Source organism: Crocodylus siamensis, chromosome 3, assembly GCF_052110815.1.
Source record: "Crocodylus siamensis isolate JL-2025a chromosome 3, ASM5211081v1, whole genome shotgun sequence".
Taxonomy (NCBI): domain Eukaryota; kingdom Metazoa; phylum Chordata; order Crocodylia; family Crocodylidae; genus Crocodylus; species Crocodylus siamensis.
Window position 1 is genome coordinate 187,646,326 of NC_143397.1, and position 9,340 is coordinate 187,655,665.

Here is a 9,340-nt window from a genome sequence, read left to right on the forward strand (position 1 = left end):
GCAGGCCATCCCTTCCCTCCCCCCCACCCCCCGCAGTGTTTCAAGACTCCCAATCCTTCCCCAGCGCTTGTTGCAGCTGACTAGCTCTGGCAGTGCATTAGGAACGGATTTAGTCTCCCATTCAATACTGTCCAGTGGTAGTAAAGCCCAGCAAAATTAAATGAATGAATGAAGACATCCAACCCCCACCCCTCCCCAGCTGCTACACTTAAGGTCCTGCTTTCAGAGAGAGCTGAAGCAGCCTAAACCTCTACACAGCCCCTAAACAGAGGAGGAGGGGGAGCTTACCTTGAAAGAGAGCAAGGAAAGAGAGCAAGATCTGTTTCAGTCCTGGTTTATGAGATTTTCTTTCTTCGGGCAAGACAGCCTGTCTCCTCCCACTACAGACTTCTGTCTTAGGAGAGTGAGTGCAGAACAAGTCCCACATTGAACAGCCATACACCTGTCTTATATACTTCAGACAGGCTATTCATTTGAGTGCTATCGACTTCAGGTGGGTGGCAGTCAATGAAGACATCCTGGGTAATCTCTCTTCAGTTCCACTAAGGTCTTTGTAACAATCTTCCTTTTCACAATGTGTCCCCCAGCGGATGACAACTGAAAGCCATCAATTGACGCAGCTCAGATCTATTTGTGAAATTAGGTTTCCCTGCAGATTAGGAGATGCTTGCTAATACAACCACAAGCTCAAGGAGATGAGAGTATTTTTGAACTTGGTGGAATTCCACTGCACATATATTAACTCTTTGGAGGATGAAATACAGTACAACTGATTTTTCTCAGGAGCCATCAGAACAAGAAGGGTTTGCTGCAGAAATCCAGGTTTATCTTTGTTGAAAATGGTTGTTTTGAGGGCATAAGGATGGGCAGGTTGGCTTTGATCCCTGGAACTGATCTATCACATTGCAAGCTTCTACTTTTCTATATAAAAAAATGTTAATTTCAGAACATAAGACTTAAAAAAAATAAAAGTAGCAAAATCATTACTCACCTAGGCAAAGTCATGAATTCCAGAAGTTATAAAAATGTGCCCTCTGTTGTCATAGAATGAACTCCATCTTTAAAATGATTGCAAAAATGGACCTCTGAACTGGAAGTCAAAGTACAAAAAGTAGTCAAAACAGTTGAAATTAAAAAGGGATACCAAGAAATCCTTTTCCATAGTATATAGTAGGCTCATGGAACTCTGCTACCAGGCATTTTTGAAGCCAATGCTTAGTAGGATTTAAAGAAAAAAAATGGAATTTGCCATTTATATACAATATCCAAAATTATCAAAGTGGAGATTTTTAAGTCATGAGTTTTGGAGCAGCTGTAAACGATCATGCTCTCAGACACAACACAGATTTCAATCACTAGAAAATAAAGAAACTTTCCCTTGGGCAGAATATCCTATGACTGTACTGAAGATTTCTGATACCATCTTGACAAGTATTTGATAAAGGGGACTTTCAGAGAAAATCTGTTAAACTAGGAAGTCTAATTTGGCCTGGGAATTGCCAGTATTCCTAAAGTAACATTCAAAATCTAGACAGGACATCATGGTTTTGGACAGAATATATTTCTTAAATGTTTGTTTATTGGGATGTCTGAGATAAATTGGGGGGGGTGGCACCTGCATTAGGAAAATGTAAGCTGTAGATGACCAGTATAATCTGAGTACTAAAACTTGAAATATTCCAAATCAAATCCTGAAGTTCCATTTCTAATTCATTCTCTCTGCAAGGAGAAATATTCCTACCATTACTAGGATTGAGTTGGTCTCTAAAAACCAAGACCATTATCATCCTCTCTCTCAGTTAAGAATAATGTTTCCAGAGCATTCACAACACTGCTATTTTTTTAAATATCCATAAAATAGCCTTGCTATCCTGTTGTGTTTTGTTTTTACAAAATAAAACATAGGAGTTTTGTGCTTATGGCACAGTTCTTACAGACTATGGATGCTATCCAACATCTTCTCAAGCCAGATGGAAGAGTTCCATTGACTTCAATAGATGATGTTGAATTAGCCCTTATAGGCACTGAAGAAAAAGATGTGAGTTTTTCTACCTTGCTTAACCAGCCCTGCAAATACACTGCATATATAATACTGATTTGCAACATAATGGGGAGCCTGATCCATGATTTATGGTAGTTCTGAGACTGGGACATGCACTTAGAAAATTACTAAACAATTTGGATGTAACCTGTTGCTTGACTTTTATGATCTATGATCCAAAGCTATGCATTTCTGCACTTGTAGAACCCTTTCCAATTTGTAGACCCCTCAGCATCTTCCTTTATCTTTTATTCCTGTTCGGGGGGTGTTTTCCCTTTGGAGGTGCACCATATTCTTCTTGGATTGGAATACTATATCTACAGAAAAGACAATATAGACTGTTATTAAAAGAGGGGGGAAAGGGGAAGGAGAGATAAGTCAGGTTGCCAGAGGTGAAGACCTGATGTACCATCTTTAATGGACTAGATTTTAGTTTTTTACTTTATGCTCTTGAAAACAGAGGGAAAACACTCAAGAAAAGAAGGGGGAAAGAGGATGGCTCTCCCAGGACAGCAATATGAAGGAATTATTTATTTTACAGTGAAATAATTCCTATTATCTTGATCAATCCCTAAAGTGATAAGAAAAAACAATTAAAATGACACGAATCCTAAATCACAACTTTCAATTAACTTAGTCTGATCTAACTTATTAGAAGTTTATTCTTATAAGTAGTTTATTCTTATCCAACTTATTCTGATCAAAGTTACCCAGAGCCTCAGAGTTTGATTTTTTAAAGATTTATTTTCTGTTATTGTGCAAAGCCTTTTTCTGCTCCTATTATTTAGATATGTGCATTCTTCAGAGAGTATTTCAAAAAATGACAACCAGACAGCAACTGGGGGAAGAAGACTGCTTACTAATCCTAGGCAATTTTGGCAGGTTGAAAACATCTTCTCAAGCCAGAACTGCATTTGACCTATCTTTCATTGGCCTTAAAGAGACTCCCACATCATTATTCTCAGAAGGAACCCCAGCATTTTACCAGAAAATGCTTGGAAGACAGAAAAGAAAGCAGCCCTTAATCCCATCATTTCACATAGACCCTTATTTAGGAAATGATGTTAAGAACCATTTTATAGTGGCCTATAAAATGTTTCAGCTTTATTTGCTATCCATACTAAAAATTGATTTAGTTAATGCATTAATAACCCCTATGGTAGTTCTTTTTGTTCTTTGAGCTCCCTCATTCACAAGTCAGTGTTTCACTGGTCTGAACTTAGTCTTATTTGTAAGTACGGTTATACTCAGGGGGCACATCTACATGAGACACTAACAGCACAGCAGCCCAACAATACTGTACCATTAGCATGTCACAGCACAAATAGTGCTTATACACTACTGTATAGTATTATTAGACTACTACACAGTAACACTTAAAAGGTGTTTGCCCGCACTACTGCACAGTAACACCAGTTACTGCACATTTATTTAACACTTAATTATACAAGTACTAAATTAAATGTGCAGTAACCACTGCACATTAATGAACATGTAGATGTACCTAGAGAAATGCACTTTTTGAATTTAACTGCTTCCAAATGGTTTCTTTCGTAAGGATTTTACTTCAGGTTCTAGATGTACCTAAAAAACCTAATTTAGTCAAATTTATTCCCCCCACCCAAAGTATTTACATTAAGAAAAAAGAAAATGAAAGTAAAGGATCAAAGGATAGGTGTCCCACTGAGATTAAATAAATCTGTCCACATTTGACTTTCATGTCAACCCAGTAACCCCAAGAAAAAAGATGAAGGTGAAATACTGTCTTCCTAGAAAAAAGAAAAAGATTTTTTCCATTGATTTTAATAGTCCAGAATTCACTCAGGAGATCTGGAACTGAAGGAGAGAGTATTACTTCAAAGTAAACAAGACAAGTATTTATAGTTGCTCAACATATTCTCTGTTGAGCATAAATAATAGAAGAGTTCCCATCATTTTTTAAAACCATACAGACTCTTTCATTAAGTTGTTTCTAAGAACAAGTCAGACAAACTGCCAGGGATTGTCTATGTGTAGTTGACTCTTCCTAAGTGCATGGGTTTGGAATAAACTGAGCTCCTAATATCCCTTGTGCCCTCATTTATTTGACTTTATAACCATTTTAAACATTTCTAGGTGTGAAATTTAAACAATAGGACATGGCAAACAGACTATGTAGCAATGGAATGGAATGCAAATAAAAGTGTTTCCTTGATAGTCCAACATGTTAAAAGTAACTTGTCACATTTAAAATATATTATAAAATAATTGTACTTCAAGTAAACAGTGTCTTAATTATTTTAATTTAAAAAGCAAACAGACAACTCTATTATATATTTAACTAAGTGTTGGTTATTATTTCAGCCATGGTACAATGAAAATATAAGTTTATTCACACATGAAATTAGACATATTAATGTTTTTCAGTAAAAGTAGTCTGTGTATGGCATATGGGTGTTATCATTATAAAGTTATTTAAAACATATTACACTAGATAAATCATAATAGTCTTTTACTGGCTTTAAAACCAATTAATTTCTAGGGTAAACAGGATTTAATCTCCTGTTTGTTATTTCCTGTTGAGATATAGGTCACACTTTCCCAAGCTCAATGTCAGTCTCTGGTTATTTTTTAACTCTTTATTGAAAAGCTCAAGTAGAAACAATGAATGGGTTTTGACTGTGATTTTCAAATGAAAACTAATTTTCCTAATTTGGAACAGGAGGAAACTGGGAGGAAAGAAAAGGGAAGTGGCTGAGACTGTGGCGCAGACTTGAAATAAGAGCACGGTTTCCCCCATTTTCCTTTTGAAGTGGTTTCACTATTTTCAGTATTGGAGGTTTTGTCCCTGAAACTGCCAAATCAACATTTAACTATCACAGGGATTGTGCAGTTGCAGACATGTGAGAGAGACCACGTCCTTCAAAATTACAATTTGACTAGATGAAATACAGGAGATTAGTACTTATTTTATGGACATCTAACCCAAGATCCCATGATAGTATCTTCAGATCATTTGGGAAAGGAGTTTTAGAGCAAGAGATGAACATCATGTGCTTTGGAAAGTGTCCCTGGGCAATTTGCTCAGGAATTTGTTTTCAGTTAAGCAAAGTTAAAAGAGTTTGTACTTAATGTTTTGAAAAGTTTTCAAGATGGCATTCCTGGCCAGACCACTAATAATGGAATACCCAAAGGATTGGGGTCCAGAGGCTGAGCAAAGCACCATTGCCTAGTCTGTCAGCCAATAAATGAAGTGAATCAACTTACTTGGATAGCCATAACTGGAGATAATGACTTTGGGTTATTTCATATAAGCCGCAGGAGTTCTTTGACATCCTATCATCTTACGTTCTAACTAGGACTGCCTTTTTCATTCATTCATGGATTACTAGATCTGACTTATACTCTATGGCAGACAGCAGCTTATACAACACCACAAGCAAAACAAGCTGAGAAAGCACCAGCTAACTTTTCAAGATGAGAATATGTCTACATTCATCTCAACCTTAACGCCGTAGCTATATGGAGCATACAAGACAATTTCATGAGGGGAGGGAGGGCAATACCACAAAAATGACAGGGACCTATTTTGGTCTGTAGCAGGGACTGGGTCAAAACCGCTGCTATGCTGTCATGGGTCTGGCAATACAAGGTTGGAAACTTACCTGGATGGGCCCAGGCTAAGCGACATATCCCTAAATATGGGGAAAGAAGGTCTGGGGAAAAGTGGGGAAACAGGGAGGCCCCAGGGGCATGAGAAAATGTGGCCAGGAAGCCATCCCTGATTAGCCCTGGAAGAGAACAGGGCAGTTTAAAGGAGGACACCAAAGAGAGGCTTGGTATTTGGCATCCCCCAGAACTGGAACAACCCAAAGAGACTAGGAACAGGGAAGACCCAAGAGGAAGAAGGCCCTGCACTCTGAACTCTCATGAGTCATTGGGACTTGTATGAGCCCCAAGCAAGGACCACCCACATTCTCTCCAAAAGACAAGTAAAAACAGATGGAGGGGTAGTATAGGTCATCTCAGCACATCCCAAAGCTGGGATCCAGTGGGAAATATACCCATGGGAATGCCTGGCAGAGACCAGCTGAGAAGAAAGAGAGTATAGGTCTACCGGGAGGAGTGGGGTCTGGAGGGAAACTGAGGTAGCCAAAACCGTAGAGGGCACATCGGGGAAAAGAAAAGCCAGGCAGAAGTTGGAGGGCAACAGCCTACAGATCCATTAGAACTGTGAAGGAACAAGAATGATACTTTTTTTTCTTTTTGAAAAAGAAATGAAAGAATTGAAGACCAGGAATAAAAAAAACCTCTTCTTTTGATTTATTTTCCCTGTACAAGTGAAAGATACCAGGGGAGAAGAATTCTCCAAGGATTTTATTTACAGCTAAGCAGGACTCTACATCCTGCACCTGGGGGATATTCAAAGAGATTAAGTCAATAGGTCCTGGGGCAAGGCCGGGAAGAGATGTGAATGAGTTAATTAAGTTGATCCAGTGGTAGCCTGGCAATCAGAACCACAGAGAGATTAGACCAGCAGAAGAAGAAACCTAGAAGCCGAAGGTTAAAGAACTTGGCAGAAGCCAAAAAGCAACTTCCATGGGCATTCTCCACTCCCAGTCGTTGGGGAGTAGCTACCATTAGCCTGAGGAAAGGGGCAGGGTGTAAGGCAGGTGGAGCCCCGAAGAAGGCTAGTGACCCTGCTCAACTGACTTGCATGCTGAGAAACATCCATCCTGCTGAACATCATTTTACCATCAAGGAGTGGTGTGCAAGTGGGAGGACGAAGCAGAGGTCAGTGAAATTCCAACATGGCAGCAGGCTGGAAGGATATACCTGCTCACATGGCCCAAAATGATCCTGCAGGTGACCATGGATTCAGCAAAAGAACCAATAGTTTTGCACTTGCTAAAGGACTCAGAAGTCATCCAGTGCTCTTGTGTATATGTGCACATCTATAGCCTGGAATTTAGGGTATTGCCATGCTGGTGTGCCAGGTTCAAGATATTGCACTGCCAGATCAAGAGCAAAATTTTTTCAACCCAGATCACCCCAAATCAGAAAGAGCAGAGATCTGAACTGTGACATTTGGAAATACTGCCAGTTGGCAGAATGAAATAATAAATTATATATGTAGAAAGAGTAAGCTTTCATAAACTTGAGCTCACTTCATCAGATGCTGAGGCAGAGATCAGGGTAAATAACTGAACTTGAGTTCACAACAGCTTATGTTCTTTATATAACTTATTTAGTTTCTGAGGTGCATATCTATCTGCCTTCTGCCTGACTGCAGACTAAAATGGCTAACTTGATCAGGCTAAAATACAACATGTGTCTACTTGAATGTTCTTTATGGGGGCTTATGATGCATTAAATATAGCAACTGAGAGAATACTAGACAACCTGAAAGGTTTGGTCCTCCTGAGGTAACAGAGGAAATATCTAGAGATATGCAAAGCTCTAGAGCAGCGGTTCTGAATCGGGGGTACATGTACCTGCAGTGGGTACGTGAAGCCTCATCAGGGGGTATGTGAGATATATTTCATACATTGTCTAATACAGGTTGAAGGACCTAAAAAATTAATTTCCTATTGAAAGTGGGTACGTGAAGTCTCACCCTGAGACCAAGGGATAAGTTGACTGAAAAAGGTTCAGAACCACTGCTCTAGAGATATGCAAAGTAAATGGCTTTTCTCAGGACCCCATAAGAGAGAAGTACTGGGAGCCAGGCGTGTGACTCCACAGGACGCTGGGATCCTGGATGGTGGTGGGTTGGCCACAGAGCTAAGTACTTACCAGGGAACTGCAGCTGCTCTGGTGAGTCCAGTGAAGAGTCGGAGCTCTGTGAAGTGGTTCAATGGAAAGCTGGGAGAGAAAGAGAAGGTCCCTGGGGCGAGGTGGCCAAGGAGAGCTAGGCTTAGCCCTAACCCAAAGCAATACACAATGACACTGAGCACGGTGATGCGGACAGCAAGAGGGCAGCCGGCACCAGTCCCGGCACATGACATAAGTAAAAGACATGGGGAATGCACCACTTTAATGAGGCAATTAGCAGCAAGGATGGTAGAGAATACAATGCCTTTATGATGTACCCAGAGCTGAGATACCGTATCAGCAACCCGGACTTCCCTCACTAATGGAGTAATTGACGAAGTCCTGGTGGTTCTCCAAAGCCCTGCAGGGATAATAAAGCTTTGTTGTGAGAAATGAACACCTGGGCGACATTACTAACTCTGTGTGGGGAAACACCTCTGAATCCCTCTTATTATCTTTCCCATCTAAGTCATGGCAGGAGAGTTCAGAGGGAGACAGAGTTAGGATCCATAACCCATTCATAATGACTAGTGGAACAAGAAATGCCAATTTTGTTGCAAGGTGAACTTTCAGAAACTTAAATGATAATCCTGCTTGTATCAAGAACAACATATAGTCCAAGGTGTTCAGCATGGACGACTGGTACCTCCTGGCTTTGGGGGGACACCAGCTGCCGATCACCAATGGGGTGGGGTGGGATCCCCCAGTGGCCAATCACTGCCAACAGTGGAAGTGCTGGCAGAGCAAACCTGAAGTGCCCCCTGTGCTTGCAGCCAATCACTGACTGGGGGACAGGGGTCCCTCAGTGGCTGATCACCACCTGCTAGCACTTTTCAGGGGGAGCACCAGTCAGTGATCCCTACTTCCTAGCCAGCGAGGGCCAATTTTGGAGGGGAGGCACATGCCCCCGGCTTCACCTATAGTCTTCAGTATTGGCACTTCTATTCATTCCCTGTCATTCTGAGTTGCCTTTAGAGAAAATTTGTCCTATGCCTCCTGATGGAAGGTTTCCTGCTTTTCTAGAGAAACTTCTTATCCTGTAGGGAACAGCCTTTGTCAAAAGCCAGTATCTAAGCTGTGAGATGCAAAGATGACAGATTTGCATGCAGGATCTGACTTTGGTTCTAGGGTATATCTAGGCAAGCTTGAATGTAAAAGAGATTCCCTCTGGATAACCATACATGTCCAGCAGGAAGAACTATTTTGGCCAATACGAGTGACTGAGCCTTAGTTAAATCTGATCTGGTATATTATCACAGAGATCGGGGAATCTGTGGTAAAACATATAGGAGTCCCTGAAGTAATTTTTTAAAAAAGGTACTCAGCTGGGAGCCTGACTTATTCCATCCCTGGATATTTGATGTCCTTTGTGGCAAAGGAATCTGCTATAAGCTCCATGCACTGCTTTCTACATCCCACCACCCCAACTGGAATTTTGCATGTAGGGTATATTTCCACTGAGACCACGTGTAATTGGTGGTTAATATTTAGTAACAGTTCAAGTGA